The following is a 22,715-nucleotide window of genomic DNA, read 5'->3' as shown; positions in this document are numbered from 1 at the left end:
TATTTTTGGGCTGAGAATACATGCGCAATTTTTATAAATGTTTTACGAAATAGACACAAGTAATCGAAACTACATTATATGGTTGAATTATCGAAATCGAATATGCCCCTTTTTATTAAGTCTGGTAATCTAAGAATTAGGGAACATACACCCTAATTGACGAGAACTCTAAAGATAGATCTATCGGGCCCAACGAGCCCCATCCAAAGTACCGGATGCTTTAGTACTTCGAAATTTATATCATGTCCGAAGGAGGATCCCGGAATGATGGGGATATTCTTATATACATATTGTGAATGTCGGTTACCAGGTGTTCAATCCATATGAATGATATTTTGTCTCTATGTATCGGACGTATGTTTATGAGAAATGGAAATATGAAATCTTGTGGTCTATTAAAATTGTGAAATGATTATTTATGTTAAACTAATGGACTCACCAATCTTTTGGTTGACACTTGAAAGCATGTTTATTCTCAGGTACGAAAGAAATCTTCCGCTGTGCATTTGATCATTTTAAAGATATTACTTGGAGTCATTCATGACATATTTCAAAAGATGTTGCATTCGAGTCATTGAGATCATCAAGATTATTATTAAATCAGTTATAGTTAGATATATTATAAAATGGTATGCATGCCGTCAACTTTCGTTGTAATGAAAGATTGTCTTTTCAAAAACGAATGCAATGTTTGTAAAATGTATCATATAGGGGTCAAATACCTCGTGATGAAATCAACTGTTGTGATTCGATTATAATCAATATGGACTTCGTCCGGATGGATTAGGACGGGTCCTTTCAGTTATTATCAGAGCGGTGGTCTTAGCGAACCATGTCTGCATTAGTGTGTCTAACTGATAAGTCGTTAGGATGTATTATTGAGTCTGGACTTCGACCGTGTCTACATATCAAAAGTTTTTCTTATCTTTTTGTGTCAAAAATTACCTGCTTGTCATTCTTAGAGAATCACTTACTTATCATTCTTAGTCTAGACACGTTTTACTGCATTGACTGTATGAATAGTGTATAGACAAAATACATATCTTAACGTATCTGCTACTTCATATCTTAGCGTATCTGTTACTGTAACTTTGCCTGACAATTTCCGTAGATTCCTCCGTAACTTATGGGATTTTAGTATTACATATGCATATGTAAATTATGTATTGCAGGATACTAATCTACATCCTATAATCTATTTCTTATCGAAAATCCTTTATCTGATCGTACGAGATGAATCCTTTAACTAGTTCGAGTCCCTCGGATTTCGACAGCTATTCCGATAGTTATCCCGACAGTTATTCCGAATGGATAGTCATCTAAGCACCAGAAGCAACGTCAGCAGAATGAATCAACCAATCATCCATCCCCAATTCATCTGATGGATTCGTAGTCGAATTAATCAATGGAGACGCACAGAAGGTGATTCCTTCCACTAACCGAATTCACCTTTTGGCGAAGAACCTGAAGCACTTACCGGCGAACCTGTTCGTAACACCATTTTCACCCTCATTTCTCGAATATCTCGCCACGACTATATCATAACTCAGATTCTAAACCTTATTCATCCGCTCATTCCGACCAACAATCATCCCGGGGTAATACAAGAAGTCAATGAACTTCGCGCTCTAGTAATCAATTTGGAGAATATGGTGCAAAACGTACCAGCTTCAGCAGCATCACCAACACCAACATCAATACCATTACCACTAACAACTCAAGTTCACATCATACACCTCAACATCTAATTATGTACCTCGAGCATAATCATCAATCTGCGAATCGTTCTACATCATTTATCTTCGTTCGACATGACGATTATGTAATCTTCAATGTTTTAGAGATTATATATTCTAGTTCTAACGGTAAATCAAATGAGATTAATATTATATTAACTCATTAAATCTATGATTACATCTGAAGAAAATATATCTGTAAGTATATTTTCATAAAGATTGTAATTAAAAATTCTTTCGTATAAACTGTTAATGGTGAAAATATTTTAACGGGTAGGTAATACACGAGGAATATTTAGATTTCACTTTAATAAGTTATACTGTACATTCTTCGAATTTTATTCAACATCCATTTACTATCCTACTTACATCTACAGAGATACATATCCGTTCACCACAGAATAACCATTTTTTTTAATCAATTTCATATTTGGATTTTGATTTATCACAATCCAACAAGTGGCATAATGAAGAAAACATTGGACAAAATAAAAGTTGTTAGAGACAAACGAATTAACTAATTGAAATTTAGTTAAGAATCCACGCTAACTGTTCCTAGCTAACTGTTCCTAACTAACTGATTATATTTTAGTTATCGCAGTTTATTTATCGCAATTTAATTATCGCAATTTTATTTATCGTTATTTAATTTCTGTTAGTTACTTTACGCATTTAATTTATCGTCATTTAATTTCTGTTATTTATTTTATGCACTTTAAATATCGGGACACGTATACAAGGTTTTGACATATCATATCGACGCATCTATATATATTATTTGGAATCACCATAGACACTCTATATGCTGTAATGATCGAGTTCTCTATACAGGGTTGAGGTTGATTCTCAAATAATATATATACTTTGAGTTGTGATCGAGTCTGAGACATGTACAAGGGTCGCGATACGTATTAATTAATTCGAATATTATATATTAAACTATATATAAATTATTGAACTGTAAACTGTGGACTATCAACTGTGGACTGCCGACATTGGACAATTAAAATGAATTAAAATATTGATTATAACATATGAAACTAAACAATTCTTCAAGTTTGCCACTTGATTTCATCTTAAACCTCATTTGTATCTTGACAATTCCATTCTGCGTTTAAACCTCTCATGATTCTTGATAACACCTCAATTGATAGGATGAATCAACCACACTTCATCTACGGAAGGAAAGATTTATGCATATAGTTATGCACCTGAGAAACACTCGGCAACTGAGTAAAAGTTTAACACGTAGCCGCGTCAGATCCTTTGACATTTATTAGTAAAAATAACTTTGTGATCCCTTTTCAAAGTAGCAAATTTTATCACAGCTTCAGCAAATCAACTTCGACTTTTCGTTCGAAACAACCTTATTATCACCTTGATTTATATGTATGTTCTTTTATTGTTATCGGGAAACCTTTTATATTCCACCATATTACCGTCAGCGTTTAATCATCTAAAAACACAATTCTCTTAAAATAACCTCGGATCGATAATCAATTAATCAGATATAGTAGCAGTAAATGTAGGGGAATCAGCAATCAGTATTTCGAATCTCGTAGCAATTCTACATCAATAGTTATATGTATACATATAACAATTATCTCCTAGAATTACGATCTTCAATTCTGAAATTTTGAAAAGGCACCCAGTTTACGAATCGATACTCTGAATGTTGAAAAAGCTGAATGAAGCAGCAGAAACTGTAGGCAACCGTAAATGACTTTAGTCGTCAGAAGTTTAATGATAAAGAATAATATGTTGGAAAAGCTCAGAAATGTTGGAACTGGAAAACGGATAGAGTTAACCATGAAGGAGACCAAGGACAAATACAAGGACCAAACCCTATATTCAAAGGATTCAGGTAATTCTGGATCCGTTGAAATCTTTAGAGAATATCTTGCTCCGAAGTCATGTTAAAATCTTGCGAAAAATCCTTTCTCCATCAACCATCGAACTTAGAAATTCTAAAATATCATCATCAATATCCTCGATATTTTTGAGAATATTTTCATAAATATTCTCGTCCGAAATTATATACCTCCTCGTGCTTCCTGTGTATCATTATATTGGAAACATTCAATAGAAAATTTAGTACCGAAAAGCAGATTATGCGAAACTATGAAGAAAGCCGTGGACAAATCACAAAGAATAAGTTTGACTTCAAAGAATCCAAATGATGCTGTTTCTGATGAAATCTTTAGCGAATACCTTGCTTCCGAATCTAAACCTTTACGGATAAATCTTCTTCCTCATTCATCGATATTAAAAATTCCAAGATATCATCGTATTTTTCATTATAAGTATCCTTCATATTTCTGAAGATATTTTCATAACTATTCTTATCTGAAATCATTAATCTCTTCATGCTATCAGTGTTACATCATATAGAAACTGTTAGTTTCTATATTCTGTAAACTTTCGAGCTTAAAATATGAATGTTTTTGAAGTAGTTTTGGGAACTGATGCATGAGTTAGTATAATATAATGACACTTGATCAACGTGATTACATTACAGTAAGTCATGCTGAGTTTCTAATGGAATGTGATGATTTATAGTACCATCATTATGTGCCATGCTACACGATTCTTTCATTCTATTTAACCTCTAAACATATCAAGAAAATATTTTCTTGATGGTTCTGTCTTTTCGTAACTTCTGGTAATTTAACAAATTAAATCGTGCTATTACTTTTCCTTTCCGCTTAGAACATTAAGTTATATTCATCCGAAATTTTATACGTACGAATGCGAGATGTCTTAATCGCTTTACTTCAGGTCGGGGAGAAAACAAAAACATGGAGCCGCGAAATACAAATTGGAGTATAAATCGCAACAAACAAGAAAGATCATAAACCATGTATGTCTATGCGAATAGCAAGATAAAGACACGGGAGGATCAAGAATACAATAATTCCTAGAGCGTAATAGAAGTAAACATATTCTTCTGGTGGCAAATGAAAAAGAAGAATTATTATTGCAATGACCAGAATAATATTCAGAATTAGAACAGAATTAAGCATTTCCACAATCTTTTGGGTGTATGAACTAAGGAAGAGAGTATGGGAATGGTGAGAATAATGAAACGGAAGAGCTTAATTTATAATGGAAATATCAGACAGAGAAATCGAGGCAGATCACCGTATTTAATTATAGATATCTTAATTTCCTAATTCGCCGAAAAATCAAATCTTTTAGATTTCGAAGATTTTCTTTAAATCTCGTGAATTCCGAAATTCAATCGCGAATACGTCAAAAGTTATGGAAAATCTCCATTTCCTCATCTCTATTATTTTTTTTTTTTTTTTTGTGATTGCTTCATTCATACGCTACGATTAATCGAATCATTTTATTCATATTACTCAATGATGATAAAACTCTATTTATCAACTCATATTCGTCATGAAAACATTTTTATTGTTAGCCATGACCACCTCACTCAAATTTCGGGACGAAATTTCTTTAACGGGTAGGTACTGTGATGACCCGGGAATTTCTGACCAAATTTAAACTTAATCTTTATATGATTTCGATACGATAAGCAAAGTCTATTTAATTGAATCTCAAAAATTTTGAACTGTGTACATAAATTCATTTGACCTTTGACCATTCCCAATGATTCACGAACAATTGTGTATAAATAAATATGTAAGTAAATAAATATATATAAATATAAATGTATATATTAATTTGAATTAATATAATACTATTTAATCATTGGAATTAAATATGTAAAGTAATATACAATTCTATACATAAGTAATAATATATATATACATATTAGAATATATATAAAAGCTATAAAAATTAAACATTCAATATATGTATCTAGATAATGTATATATAATTAGTAAGTATAACATAATCAATAAATTGTAATATTAATATATCAATTATAACTACAAGTTAAAAATATAATTGTTAAACTACTAATGTTATTATTTTCATTATCATTATTAATATTAATATCAGTAATAATTATATTGTTGTTTCAATAGATAATATATAAATATGAAATTTGGTACATTTAATTTGATATCTTTACTAGTATTATTATTATGTATTATGAATACTAGTTATTATTACTATTATTATTATCATTACTAAAAATTATCATTTTTATCTAAAACTATTATTTTCATTAATTTTGTTCATGTTAATATTATTTTGACTAATATTATTATTTCTATTACCATTATTATTATTATCTTTATTTTTATGTTATTAATAAAATTATCGATATATTTATTAATAATATAGTTATTAGTTAATAATATTAATTAAATATAAATGATAAAAATAAAAATCATAAGAATCGTACAAATTAGTTACCTGCATCAATCAAGTTTCTTTAATTTTTGTTTGGATATCCTATAAGTGATTCTTCTTGTGGATTTTTACTCAAAAGTCCAAATGAAAACAACTGAACATCCTTTTTTATTCTTTTTTTTTATTTATTTAATTATTTAATTTTTTTTTCTGGTTTAATAGAACCTGTCGACATCTTTGAGCTGTAAAACGATCCAGTCTTGTGTAAATAACTCAGTCCACCTTCTATCATCAAATATAAGTTATACGTTCCATTTACCTACTTGAAATTAATAAAATTAAAAAGAAAAACAGAAAGAACTCAGTTCTTCCTCTGCTTCGTGTTCAATTTTTTTGAAAAGATTGATTTCAAAATCAAATACAAAATGTAATAATGCAGTTGTGATTGAAATCTCTATTTCAATCTATCTGCAAACTTTCACATTCCAATTTTTCGTAACAAATTCCAATTTCTGAGTCAAACATATAATTTTAAAAGTCAAAGGATTCGTTCTTCATAAAATTCGAATTCTAGTTGCTGTTTCAGATTCAATTGAGGATTGGAATAGTTTTCATGAATGAATTGAAACATATTTTGTTTTATAACCATTAGCTAAATCGATCCCAATCTTTGAATCAATTTTTTTTCTCTTTAAACAGCGATGGGTGTTGCTGCTGTATTTTTTTTATTTTTTTTAAATCAAATTAATCATTTATAGGTGTTATATGTTGTATGTTAATTCCTAAAATCGATTTTCGAATTAACTTGTAAGATTATAGATTGGTGGTTTGACTTGATCTTAATAATGATGAAGAAGAAGATGTAGAACATAAATTAATTCGGTTTTTAAATAAATGAAAAGGGTATTGGATCAGAAAAACATAACAGACGAGATGGTTGGGCATTCTGTGTGCAAACGTGTGGTCACGGGTTCGAGCCCGGTCCAAGACAACTTTTTTAACAAAGCTTTAAAGGGTATAAACAATTCTTCCTATCTTACTTATTATTATTATTATTATTATTGTTATTATTATTATTATTATTTATTATGATTATTTTGATTATTGTTATATTTGGTATTATGATCATTATTAGTAGTATTACCATAATTATAAGTACTATAACAATTGTTAATATATCTAGTCTTATAAGTATTATTATCATTATTATTAATTTTATTTTAATCATTATTATCACTATCATTAATATTATGATATTATTGTTACTACTAAAATTAATATTAATATCTTGTTAATAGTATGATTATTATTATTATTAAGAATATGGTTATTATTATTATTATTGTAGTATTAATATAGGTATCATGAATATTATTACCATGTTGTACTATCCTTAAGTATTATTACTATTGTTAGTATTAGTGTTATAGTTATTATCACCTTATGAATAAGTATCATGAATTTTATCTAATACATGTATTATTATTATTATTATGATTATGACTATTATTATTATTAACATAAGTATAATCACTAATAATATCATTACTATTATTAATATCTTTATAATTATTGTTAATATTAAAATTTTTATCAATTAGATCATTTACTATTATTATTACGACTATTGTTACAATTAAGAGTATAGTTAAGTATTAAAAGTTTATGAACTAAAAATCATATGACATTGAAGAAGTAAATATGTATATAACTATAAAGTTTATACTGATTAAGATATGAATAACATAGCTATGAACATGAAAATTTATAAACAGAGTATTTATATATATGTACATACAGACATAAAATTGTTAAAATCTTAAGATATTAATATTATTATTGTCACTATTATTATTACTATGATTCTTATTATAATTATTATTATAAATAATATGTATTAAATCATATTATCATTATAATCAAATACAACTTTAAATTACCATATTAATATGTATATAAAAATATAATCACAAATAATATTACACACAAGCATGAATATCTTATATTAACAATTTTTAAATAAATACACATATAAAACAAATTAGGTATTTTTAATATATATATATATATATATGTATATATAACTTTATAAATAATAATCATTTTCAAACATATATATATATATATATATATATATATATATATATATATATACACAATTTAAATACATTATATGTTATATGTATTTTTACTACAAAATACATTAGGTGAGTTTCATTATTCCCTTTTTATATACATTTTGGGCTGAGAATACATGCAAATGCTTTATTAACTGTTTTACAATATTTATATGCGTGAGTTTCATTTGCCTTTTTACCCTTTATATTTTTGGGCTGAGAATACATGCGCAATTTTTATAAATGTTTAACGAAATAGACACAAGTAATCGAAACTACATTATATGGTTGAATTATCGAAATCGAATATGCCCCTTTTTATTAAGTCTGGTAATCTAAGAATTAGGGAACAGACACCCTAATTGACGCGAACTCTAAAGATAGATCTATCGGGCCCAACGAGCCCCATCCAAAGTACCGGATGCTTTAGTACTTCGAAATTTATATCATGTCCGAAGGAGGATCCCGGAATGATGGGGATATTCTTATATACATATTATGAATGTCGGTTACCAGGTGTTCAATCCATATGAATGATATTTTGTCTCTATGTATGGGACGTATGTTTATGAGAAATGGAAATATGAAATCTTGTGGTCTATTAAAATTGTGAAATGATTATTTATGTTAAACTAATGGACTCACCAACCTTTTGGTTGACACTTGAAAGCATGTTTATTCTCAGGTACGAAAGAAATCTTCCGCTGTGCATTTGATCATTTTAAAGATATTACTTGGAGTCATTCATGACATATTTCAAAAGATGTTGCATTCGAGTCATTGAGATCATCAAGATTATTATTAAATCAGTTATAGTTAGATATATTATAAAATGGTATGCATGCCGTCAACTTTCGTTGTAATGAAAGATTGTCTTTTCAAAAACGAATGCAATGTTTGTAAAATGTATCATATAGAGGTCAAATACCTCGCGATGAAATAAACTGTTGTGATTCGATTATAATCAATATGGACTTCGTCCGGATGGATTAGGACGGGTCCTTTCAGCCTATATGTGTGAAATCAACCTAAAATCATTAAAATACCACATATACAATAAATCAATTCGTGTAACAAAATAACTCAAATCCATTCATAAATAAAGGTACTGTTTCAGCACATCAACTTTTTGGCGCCGCTGCCGGGGATCAGTTACGTTTAAAAGATTTTAATAGACTTTAGTTATTCGATCCTTTTATAGGAATTCATTCCTAGAAAAGCTTTTAATGTTATGATAGAAATTAATGCATGAATTTACGTTCCTCCAACAATGAATTAACTCCTCCATATCCTGAACCCGAAAGAGAATTTCACGAACGCTTAAGAGCTCAAGAAGTAGAATCTCTCGCTGAGGACTTAGAATCACTTTCATTAGATTCTAACTCTGAACCAGATATTCAACAAATCATAGAATCAGATATGGCTGTTACAAATCAAACGATGGAAGCATGAATGAAGGCGACAAGAACAGGTCAAGGCCACACAATCATCCAACCTACGATGACTGACGGCTTTGAAATAAAAGGTCAATTCCTTCACATGGTGACTAATACATGCCAATTCGGTAGAGCTCCAAATGAGGATGCTAACGAGCATCTTCGTAAGTTTGTAAGCATTTGCAAACTATTCAAAATTAAGGATGTCTCCGATGAAGTTGCATGTTTGAAAATCTTTCCATGGTCCTTAAAGGACGATGCAAGAGATTGGCAAGACTCATTACTAGAAGGTTATATCGAAAACTAGAATGACATGATGGACAAATTTTTGTCAGAATTCTTCCCTGCTTCAAAAGCAGCGAAATTGCAAAGTTATATAAATCATTTCAAACAAAAAATTAACGAAACCCTTTATGAAGCTTGGACCCGATTCAACAAAATGCTTAGGGTATGTCCTCAACACGGGTTGAATACATTCCAGAAAGTCCAAATATTCTATAAAGGAGTAAATGTTGCTACTAGAAAAGATATCGATGTTGCAGCCGGTGGTTCGATAATGAAGAAAATACCAGAAGACGCTCACACAATCATTGCCGATATAGCAGCACATTCTCATAATTGGCATCAAGAGATAGAATTCTCTAGATCATCAACCGTTGCTAATATCGAAAGCAATGATGAAATTGCTTCTTTAAAAGTACAAATGGCAAATCAAGCAAGACAAATTGAGAAAGTAACCAAGGAAATGCATGCTATCAGGGTAGGATGTGAAATGTGCCAAGGCCCCCATCTTACTAGAGATTGTGATAAAACAACGATGGAAGAGCAAGCAAATTTCCTAGGTTACTTGCGAAAAGGTGAAATGAATTTCAACGATTTTCCAGCGATAGAAGCAAATAACCAAAAATATCCTCCAATTAACAACTACCAAACAGGAGGACCTTCAGGTTTAAATAATAATAACTATCAAGGAGGAAATTCGGTTTACCAAAATAACCGAAATTTCCAAAATCAAAATCAAAATCAAAGAAATCCACCACCAGGTTACAATAACCTAAACAACCGAAATCAACCTCAACAAATTTATCAAAATAATTTCCAACACAATCAACCACAACCATAACCACAACCCAAGAAGAAATCTGGTTTAGAAGATCTCTTAAGAGATTTTATGGTTAAACACGAGCAAACTGCGGAAATTCAAACTCAACAAATTAGAAATCAACAAGCTACGATTTAGAATTTAGAAAGAGATGTTGGAAGGATCTCACAGTTACTATCAGAGAGGCCACCAGGTGCTCTCCCCTCAAATACTCAAGTGAATCCCAACAACGATCAAACAAGGAATGAGCATGTAAATGTTATAACTACTAGAAGTGGTTTAACTGTTAACCCAGAAACTAGTAAGACCTCAGAAGTTCCTTTATCTTCTTCTAGTTTACAAGAACCTGTTGATATAGATGAACATGTTGAGAAAGAACAAGAAAAAGATGATCCACCTGAGATCATATCAAAGAAAATTGAAGAACCACCATTGAAGGTGCACAAAGCACCTATTCCATACCCGAAAGCATTAAAGAAAGACAAACTCGCGAGCCAATATCAAAAATTTGCAGATATGATCAAATAAATTAGCATTAACATGCCACTCGCAGAAGTTCTTAGGGGTATGCCAAATTATGGAAGGTTTATTAAAGATCTCATAGCCGATAAAGGTAAATATGAAGAAGTTTCAACCACATTCCTCAATGAGGAATGCTCAGCAATTTTGCAAAAGCAAAAGATGCCACCGAAACTGTAACAACCCAAACCAACCCGCGATTAAACCATGTAAAATTACAACAATAAAAAAAAAAATTTGCTGAACTGCCACCTGGCGCGGCGCGCCAAACCTGACTGTCCGGAAAGTCTTTAAATGCGAAAATGTTTGACTAGTTCCCGACGTATTTAGACAAAACGCTTTTAACAGCATGTTCAATATATGAAAACTAGCGCGTTCCATTAACAAAATTTAGTTTACGAAGCGGGGCCCACATCGACCCAAATTACCCTTTAAGTATCAAAATACAATTTTTGACCATAAGACTTTTAATACAAACAAAGCCGAGCATGGCGATTGGGGATACGCTACCCAATCCTAATAAATCCAAAAGCAAGCCTTCTACGCAAACTATGCAAGTCCTCTAATCCTCGCGCTTACCCGAGCCACCATCCGCATGCAATCTATAAAAAGAGTCAACAACGAGAGGGTAAGCTAACGCTTAGTGAATGATAATATACTACATACATATATATGTATAAAATGGACACGTCACAAAATAACAATTACCGCATACCGAGGCATCCATATATAAAGCACTACACTAAGCATACCGTACGATCTCTAAGCAATGAGCTAAAGATACAATAACAATATAAGTTCACCAACGACGATGTGAACAACGCCAAATAGCTACACCCGGAAGGTTAGCTACAACACAACAATACATTAATATATAACAATATAAACGAACAAGGTTAACACCTTAACCCAATATCGAGAACCAAGTACCACAATGAAGATTGGCCGAACTACACGAGCCTTAGTAATCCGAAACCACACGAGATTACTATCTTCACAACATCGAGGTTGGCCGAACTACACGAGCCTTAGTAATCCGAAACCACACGAGATTACTACCTCAATAAGATGACCGAACTACACGAGTCACCATGAATCCGAACTACACGAGATTCATTTTGATAAGATGACCGAACTACACGAGTCACCATGAATCCGAACTACACGAGATTCATTTGATAAGATGACCGAACTACACGCGTCATCGTGAATCCAAACTACACGCGATTCACTTCTCCAACTCAAAACCCTTCGCCATTGGGGTTATATCATCCACATCACAATCACGTGTGATAGTGTACACACAAAACGTGTACCTCGCCAAATATGGTCAACCAAAACGCACAACCGTGCCAATTGGATCTAAACGCAAGTCTATCAAATCCACCTATATGTGAAGGGGGCTCTATAACCGAGAACCACTTCACCCGACCCGCACCCATCCTACACATACATATGCACATAGGATATTATCACTCACCTTGAAGTCTTGAAGAATGCTTCCAAGAAATCCACAACTCGCCAATGGAAAGTACCTATTCCATTATCACAATTACAACAATACACTTAGAGTGGATTTACAAATCAACCCAATTCGTCACTTAGTGCAATTTCGACCCAAATGCACTTCCAAGCACAAACCGTGCCCAAAACTAACCAATAATCACTAACACAAGTGAGAATGGTCCTAATACGCCAATTAAACCCGAACTCAAGTGTTAAACACGTGTCATACCCATTTTGACACTTAAACCCTAATTTTGACCCATTAAGTCAAAATCTCACCATTTACAAGTTTTGACACCAAAACACATTTAACTTGGTTTTATACTTCAACTTAATCTATTTCAAGTTTATAAACCTCATTAAATCGCCAAATGGGTCATAATCACCACCAAACCCTAATTTGACCCAAAATCACAATTAGTCAACCAATTAACCTTAAATGGGTTTCAATACTTCCTTAATCACTAACTTAAGTGATTAAACTCAATTTCAAGTCCTAAACATGGCCAATTAGTTCACCAACCCAAAATCCACCAACAATTAACAATAAACCCAATTACTAGCATCATTAAACCCATTTCATCATCTAAAAGGGTTTTTCATCAAACTAACTCAAAACCCTAACTTGAATAACAAATCCAATAAATGAAATTCGGAGTTTGAGCTTACCAATACTACCACAACGTAGCTAGGAACGAAAGGAACAACTTTAGAACTCGAGCTTTTGATCAATTCGGCCTCCTTCTTCACCAAAACCCTAAATCTCTCTCTAGAATCTCTCTCTCTCTCTCTCTAGATAGTTGGGAGTGATGAATGGATGTGAAAATGATCCAAAACTGATCCAAACCATCTAATGTGGCTCACAAATCCGGCCCCAAGTGAAATTACCCAAATACCCTTCATTTAAACCAATTTAAAACAAAGGATTCTGTCAGCGCCAAATGGCGCGGCGCGCCCCAAACCCGCGCGGCGCGCGATCCTACTGAAACAGTTTCTTTTGCATTTTAATTTATATACAATAAAACCCACACCCTTGAACACCATAATACACAAGTAAGTAAGATAATTATTCGGGTCTTACAACTCTCCCCCACTTAAACTCGATCACGTCCTCGTGATCATTGTCACTTAACTAAACGGACCACACTCCACGGTCCTCAAACATACGTCCCAATCCGACTTTCCTAGGCAACTCTTCCCAATGAATCACCTCTAACAACCAAAATCGTCACACGCGATTTAACAAATCACAATCCGAGCACTAAAACCATGCTCAATCCCTCACATCGGGAAACTCAATCAATCTCGAACCGAGATATCAACCATCTAGCGTATCATTACCAAGTACAATGCTAAAAGCAACCAAGTTTAAATCCTAAAGTCAACAATCCGAAACGATGAAGACCGAACCAAACGAACCCTTACGGATTACACCAATCACTAAACATCCATTGTAGTGCGCAATACGACCAATACGCAACTACCGTAACATCATAATCCAACGGCTAGAACCGATAGCGCCCAAAACGACTATGAAAACGCAAAACCCAAGTTGTACGAAATCAACCATCGTCACACCCGTAACAAACATGTGAGCGAAACACGGCTATCGCCTCACTAATCCCACAACATGGTCCTCACGACCCCACCATCGACGTATAAAACGACCGATAGTTCCTGCAACATGGTCCTTACGACCCTACCATTGGTGTATCAAACAACCAATAGATCACACGACACGAAGGCTGGCCGAAAACACACGCGCCCTAGTGAATCCGAACTACACGCGACTCACTACCTTCACCACAACAACAATCGGGAATGGCCGAACTACACGCGCCATAGTGAATCCGAACTACACGAGAGTCACTATCCCGGAGGAATGACCGAACTACACGAGTCAATTGTGAATCCGAACTACACGAGACTCACTCCTCAATACAATGACCGAAACCACACGAGTCATTTGTGAATCCGAACTACACGAGATTCACTTCCACAACATCAAGGTTGGCCGAACTACACGAGCCTTAGTAATCCGAAACCACACGAGATTACTACCTCAATAAGATGACCGAACTACACGAGTCACCATGAATCCGAACTACACGAGATTCATTCCAATAAGATGACCGAACTACACGCGTCATCGTGAATCCGAAACCACACGCGATTCACAATCTCAACATAGGAATGGTACTCGCATTTCCCACCGGTACTCGCATTTCCAGATAGTGTTACACCATACCGACATAACACTACTCCCTTGATGAAGTCAGCGGACCCCGAAGGTCATGCTCCACCAATCACAACACCGGATGAAGTCAGCGGACCCGAAGATCATGCTTCACCGATCACAACACCGGATGAAGTCAGCGGACCCGAAGATCATGCTTCACCGATATAACACCACGTTCATGATGAAGTCAGCGGACCCCGAAAGTCATGCTCCACCAATCACGTATTCCCATGATGAAGTCAGCGGACCCTAAAGATCATGCTTCATCAAACAACCATACCATAATCGAGCAAGAACCACCTATACCAAACATAGGTACCAAACAATAATTCTCCACAAGAGAACCCGACACACACCTCCCTTAACCGGAGGATTTCACCTTGCTCGCCAAACACGTCCATTATCTCTCTACGAGATTTACCACGTTACCACCTCAGTGATGATTCAAATCCAAACCATAAGTACAATTTATCCGAAATTGTACTCTACCACAAATCGACCCAACCAGGTCTCGACAACATTTTCCGGATCTACCAATAGCCTCATCCGAAATCTCACACTAAAACTTCCTCGTGCGGGAGCGTAACTCCCCCACTTAGAACCACGTTCCATATCCACAACTCGTACAACCGCACAACGCTACTACAGGTAGACTTTACCAACAATTGGGCTCACACGACCCATTACCACATCTTGCTCCAACCTTGAGCACACGAAGGATTTTAACCAACCCTTAAACACTTTGTACGAAAAGTGTACCGCAACACAATCGGAGTCGAACACCACGCTAGTAGGTATAAAAGAGGCACCTAATGTCGCGTCATAAAGACTCCAATACCAACACACATCGAGATTTAAAACACTCGATCTCAAGGGTTCCAACCAACCGACGAACCTCATGATTCGTCACTTCAACATAAAAGCGAATACGCGCTTAACAACCAAACACCAAAACCATTTCCGTGGCTTGGTAGAAACGTTTCCCAAATACTAAGGAATGCTTGGTTGCACCAAGTCTTACGCCCTTCGCCCGTCAATCAAACATCAACATAGGGTACTTCCATTAGGAACGTCACCCATAGCATAACATGCACAACAAAGGCACGCAACTCAAACTCAAACGGCATTTAATAAATAATCAAAAGACATATTTATCAAAATTAAACGTACCTTAACGTCTCCTGGCCGCACCCGTCCCCACTAACTTGGGACATTCCGACTTACGATGTCCTTCCTTTTGGCAATTGAAGCACACCATACCATCACCCTTTGGTACCGAACATTCCCAAGACTTGTGACCCCTCACGCCACAATTATAACATCTAACCGCACTAGAATCCGACATACCCGTTCGCGTACCACCCGTGCTCACACTCGGACCCTTAGCCCTCTTACTCGGAGCACCATAAGAAACGACCCTTCGCTCACTTGAAGGTTCACCCTTTTTCGATCGTGAATACGACTCGAAACCTCTAGCCAAGTCGAATAATTCCGAAAACGATTTCGCTTGACCCCGGCTAATTTTACTTTTCAAGTCATCATTCAAGGTCCGATAGAAATCTCCCATCAACAAACGATCATTTCCCAAATACTCCGGACAAAAACGAGCCTTCGCCATAAAGATCGTCTTGAGAGTACTCAAATCCATAGATCCTTGTCGCAAATTTCGCAACTCATTACGCAATTCCCACAAATCGGCCGAAGTCCGGAACTCCTTGAAGAGTTTCTCCTTAAAGTCGTCCCACGATAAAGCCATAAATGTCTCGCCACCGACAAGATCAATCTTACCATCCAACCAATCCCTTGCCCTACCCCGCAACAATCTCGTAGCGAGTCTCGTCTTTCTCTCAGGAGGGCAATCAATAGTACGGAAACACCCTTCGACGTCCGAAATCCAAGTTGTGCTTATCAAAGGATCCGGCTTTCCGTCATACATCAGGGGTTTAGTCCTCATGAAGCTCTTAAGATAACGCTCCATTTCACCATTACCCCGAAATTCGGAATACTTCCTATCCATTCTTTCTTCCAACGCACCCATTTGCTCCGCAATGGCGGCCGCAACTCTAGTATTAAACTCCTCGTCATTCGTCTCAATCTCGTTTCGAGTCGCCATTCTAAAGAATGCAAAACGATTAGTCCATGAACGTATAAAACCATACGCACCACACCGCCCCATCTTGCTAAACACTCATTGTACATCACTTGTTAGACACGATTTGCACCCGTAATAAGGTTTGCAAGTTCTTATTACGCACACATGCCGCATCGACTCGTTAGTACAACGACCGTCTCGCTCGATGATATACACAAACACAACCAAAATTCTACGCGGTACAAACACACGCGAGAATTATTATCATAACACAACAACATATTAATAATATCCGCATTATTAATATAAACGTTAGTCAACCTATAGCCAAGGCACTAACCAAACCCATTCCGACCCGTAATCCTACAAGTCCCGCAACAATTAAGCACACACACAAGTCTAAGTCTAGGCACCTATCTCAAGTCACCTAAATCCCTTAGACCATGCTCTGATACCACTTGTAACAACCCAAACCAACCCGCGATTAAACCATGTAAAATTACAACAATAAAAAAAAAATTTGCTGAACTGCCACCTGGCGCGGCGCGCCATATAGGCCGCGCGGCGCGCCAAACCTGACTGTCCGGAAAGTCTTTAAATGCGAAAATATTTGACTAGTTCCCGACGTATTTAGACAAAACGCTTTTAACCGCATGTTCAATATATGAAAACTAGCGCGTTCCATTAATAAAATTTAGTTTACGAAGCGGGGCCCACATCGACCCAAATTACCCTTTAAGTATCAAAATACAATTTTCGACCATAAGACTTTTAATACAAACAAAGCCGAGCATGGCGATTGGGGATACGCTACCCATTCCTAATAAATCCAAAAGCAAGCCTTCTACGCAAACTATGCAAGTCCTCTAATCCTCGCGCTTACCCGAGCCACCATCCGCATGCAATCTATAAAAAGAGTCAACAACGAGAGGGTAAGCTAACGCTTAGTGAATGATAATATACTACATACATATATATGTATAAAATGGACACGCCACAAAATAACAATTACCGCATACCGAGGCATCCATATATAAAGCACTACACTAAGCATACCGTACGATCTCTAAGCAATGAGCTAAAGATACAACAACAATATAAGTTCACCAACGACGATGTGAACAACGCCAAATAGCTACACCCGGAAGGTTAGCTACAACACAACAATACATTAATATATAACAATATAAACGAACAAGGTTAACACCTTAACCCAATACCGAGAACCAAGTACCACAATGAAGATTGGCCGAACTACACGAGCCTTAGTAATCCGAAACCACACGAGATTACTATCTTCACAACATCGAGGTTGGCCGAACTACACGAGCCTTAGTAATCCGAAACCACACGAGATTACTACCTCAATAAGATGACCGAACTACACGAGTCACCATGAATCCGAACTACACGAGATTCATTTTGATAAGATGACCGAACTACACGAGTCACCATGAATCCGAACTACACGAGATTCATTTGATAAGATGACCGAACTACACGCGTCATCGTGAATCCGAACTACACGCGATTCACTTCTCCAACTCAAAACCCTTCGCCATTGGGGTTATATCATCCACATCACAATCACGTGTGATAGTGTACACACAAAACGTGTACCTCGCCAAATATGGTCAACCAAAACGCACAACCGTGCCAATTGGATCTAAACGCAAGTCTATCAAATCCACCTATATGTGAAGGGGGCTCTATAACCGAGAACCACTTCACCCGACCCGCACCCATCCTACACATACATATGCACATAGGATATTATCACTCACCTTGAAGTCTTGAAGAATGCTTCCAAGAAATCCGCAACTCGCCAATGGAAAGTACCTATTCCATTATCACAATTACAACAATACACTTAGAGTGGATTTACAAATCAACCCAATTCGTCACTTAGTGCAATTTCGACCCAAATGCACTTCCAAGCACAAACCGTGCCCAAAACTAACCAATAATCACTAACACAAGTGAGAATGGTCCTAATACGCCAATTAAACCCGAACTCAAGTGTTAAACACGTGTCATACCCATTTTGACACTTAAACCCTAATTTTGACCCATTAAGTCAAAATCTCACCATTTACAAGTTTTGACACCAAAACACATTTAACTTGGTTTTATACTTCAACTTAATCCATTTCAAGTTTATAAACCTCATTAAATCGCCAAATGGGTCATAATCACCACCAAACCCTAATTTGACCCAAAGTCACAATTAGTCAACCAATTAACCTTAAATGGGTTTCAATACTTCCTTAATCACTAACTTAAGTGATTAAACTCAATTTCAAGTCCTAAACATGGCCAATTAGTTCACCAACCCAAAATCCACCAACAATTAACAATAAACCCAATTACTAGCATCACTAAACCCATTTCATCATCTAAAAGGGTTTTTCATCAAACTAACTCAAAACCCTAACTTGAATAACAAATCCAATAAATGAAATTCGGAGTTTGAGCTTACCAATACTACCACAACGTAGCTAGGAACGAAAGGAACAACTTTAGAACTCGAGCTTTTGATCAATTCGGCCTCCTTCTTCACCAAAACCCTAAATCTCTCTCTAGAATCTCTCTCTCTCTCTCTAGATAGTTGGGAGTGATGAATGGATGTGAAAATGATCCAAAACTGATCCAAACCAGCTAATGTGGCTCACAAATCCGGCCCCAAGTGAAATTACCCAAATACCCTTCATTTAAACCAATTTAAAACAAAGGATTCTGTCAGCGCCAAATGGCGCGGCGCGCCCCAAACCCGCGCGGCGCGCGATCCTACTGAAACAGTTTCTTTTGCATTTTAATTTATATACAATAAAACCCACACCCTTGAACACCATAATACACAAGTAAGTAAGATAATTATTCGGGTCTTACAGAAACTCGGAGATCCTGGTAGTTTCATTATTCCGTGTCTGATGGGAGATTCAGTAATGTACGATGCATTAGCTGACTTAGGCGCAAGTATCAATCTTATGCCACACTCCTTATACTTAAAACTAAACCTAGGCAATCTAAAACCAACTAGGATGTGTATACGCCTAGCAGATAGAACTTTTAACTATCCTATTAGTATTGCCGAAAACCTACCAGTTAAAGTCAATCATTTAATCTTTCCTGCTGACTTCGTTGTTCTCGAAATGGAAGAAGATAGCAAGGTTCCCCTAATTCTAGGGCGACCATTTTTAAATACCGCTAACGCAATTGTGCGTGTTAAAGACAAAAAGCTTAGTCTAGGTGTAGGGGAAGACAGAGTTACCCTAAACATAGATAAAGCTATGAAACAACCTATCTCTTCCGATGACGAATGTTATAAGGTAGATATTGTTGATTGTTGTGTCGAAAAAGAATTGCAAGAATTACTAAATGTCGACACCTCGAACTTCACCTCAATGAGTGAAGGTGATGAATTCGATGTAGAACTTGAACTTGACGAATTATTGAAAGTAGTAATCGATGAAGATTATTGTGAGGAAGAAACTCCCAAAGAAGATGAACCCTTTGAAGAAATTACCGATGGTAACAGGTTCCGAATAAAATCTTCCTTGGAAGAACCGCTAACCTTGGAGCTTAAAGAACTCCCGAAACATTTGGAGTATGCTTATCTCCAAGGTACATCACAATTACCTGTTATAATTTCATCAAAACTTTCCGATAACGAAAAGAGTAGGTTAATGTCCGTTCTAAAAACTCATAAGAAAGAAATTGCTTGGAAAACAACTGATATTCCAGGGATTAATCCAGCTTATTGTACTCATAAGATTCTAATGCAAGAAGATTTTAAACCCGTAGTACAAAGACAACGAAGGTTAAACCCTAACATGAAAGAAGTTGTCAAGAAGGAGGTTATCAAGTTACTTGATGCCGGGTTAATATACCCTATATCCGATAGCCCGTGGGTTAGTCCTGTACAAGTAGTACCCAAGAAAGGAGGTACAACTGTCGTCCTTAATGATAAGAATGAACTCGTTCCTACAAGAACGGTCACTGGTTGGAGAGTCTGTATAGACTACCGTCGTTTAAACGACGCCACAAGGAAAGATCATTTCCCACTTCCTTATATTGACCAAATGCTAGAACGTTTAGCAGGAAAAGAATATTATTGTTTCCTTGATGGATTCTCCGGTTATTTTCAAATTCCCATTGATCCAAAAGACCAAGACAAGACAACATTTACTTGTCCATTTGGTACATTCGCATATCGATGAATGCCGTTTGAATTATGCAACGCGCCAGACACCTTTCAAAGGTGTATGATGGCAATATTTCATGACATGATAGAAGGAAGTATGGAAGTCTTTATGGACGGTTTCTCTGTTTTTGGAGACTCCTTCGATTCATGCCTTTCCAACCTCGAGCGAATGTTAATTCGTTGTAAGGAATCAAATCTTGTTTTAAATTGGGAAAAATGCTACTTCATGGTGAAGGAAGGAATTGTTTTAGGACACAAGATTTCTCGAGATGGAATGGAAGTAGACAAAGCTAAGATCGATGTAATCTCAAAGCTTCCTCCTCCAACTAACGTTAAAGGAATTCGTAGTTTTTTAGGTCATGCGGGATTCTATCGACGATTCATAAAGGACTTTTCCAAAATCGCTCGACCCATGACTAAACTTCTCGAGAAAGATAGTACATTCGACTTCAATGACGAATGCTTACAAGCTTTCTCCATTCTAAAAAATAAACTTACGAATGCACCCATTATGGTATCACCCGACTGGTCCAAACCTTTCGAACTAATGTGTGATGCTAGTGATTTCGCGATGGGAGCTGTTTTAGGTCAACGTCAAGATAACAAATTTTAACCAATTTACTACGCAAGTAAAACGCTTACAGGAGCTCAGTTGAATTACACAACTACTGAGAAGGAGCTCCTTGCAGTAGTTTTTTCTTTCAATAAGTTTAGATCTTACTTAGTGTTATCTAAAACAATTGTTTATACTGATCATTCAGCCCTAAAGTACTTATTCAAAAAGCAAGATGCTAAACCTAGACTAATTCGTTGGATTCTACTCCTACAAGAATTCGACATTGAAATTAAGGATAAAAAAGGTGCTGAAAATCTCGCTGCAGATCACTTATCCCGTCTTGAAAATCCTAACTTTGAAACACTCGACGAATCTGTTATTCACGATACTTTTCCAGACGAGTTCCTTATGAGAATTGAAATAGAAGAAGAAATTCCATGGTTTGCGGGCTATGCTAATTATCTAGCCGCATGAATTCTTGTTAAAAATCAAACTTATCAGCAAAAGAAGAAATTCTTTGCTGATCTGAAGTTTTACTTTTGGGAAAACCCTAACCTCTTTCGTATAGGAGCTAACCAAGTTATTCGTCGATGTGTATACGGCAAAGAAGCGCAACAAATTCTAGAGCACTGTCATGAAGGACCGGCTGGTGGACATTTCGGACCTAGCTATACAGCCAAAAAGGTTTTTGACTCAGGTTTTTACTGGCCTACAATTTTTAAAGATGAATACAATATGGTAAAAACTTGTGATTCTTGTCAAAGATCTGGAAATATCTCCAAGAGAGACGAAATGCCACAACAAGGCATCTTAGTATGCGAAGTATTCGACATATGGGGTATTGACTTCATGGGTCCATTTCCCGCTTCTAACAAATGCAAATACATTCTCGTAGCAGACGATTACGTTTCTAAATGGGCTGAAGCAAAAGCCCTACCC

The sequence above is a fragment of the Rutidosis leptorrhynchoides genome, chromosome 9, assembly GCF_046630445.1.
Source record: "Rutidosis leptorrhynchoides isolate AG116_Rl617_1_P2 chromosome 9, CSIRO_AGI_Rlap_v1, whole genome shotgun sequence".
Classification (NCBI taxonomy): Eukaryota; Viridiplantae; Streptophyta; class Magnoliopsida; order Asterales; family Asteraceae; genus Rutidosis; species Rutidosis leptorrhynchoides.
This window is presented reverse-complemented; position numbering follows the sequence as displayed.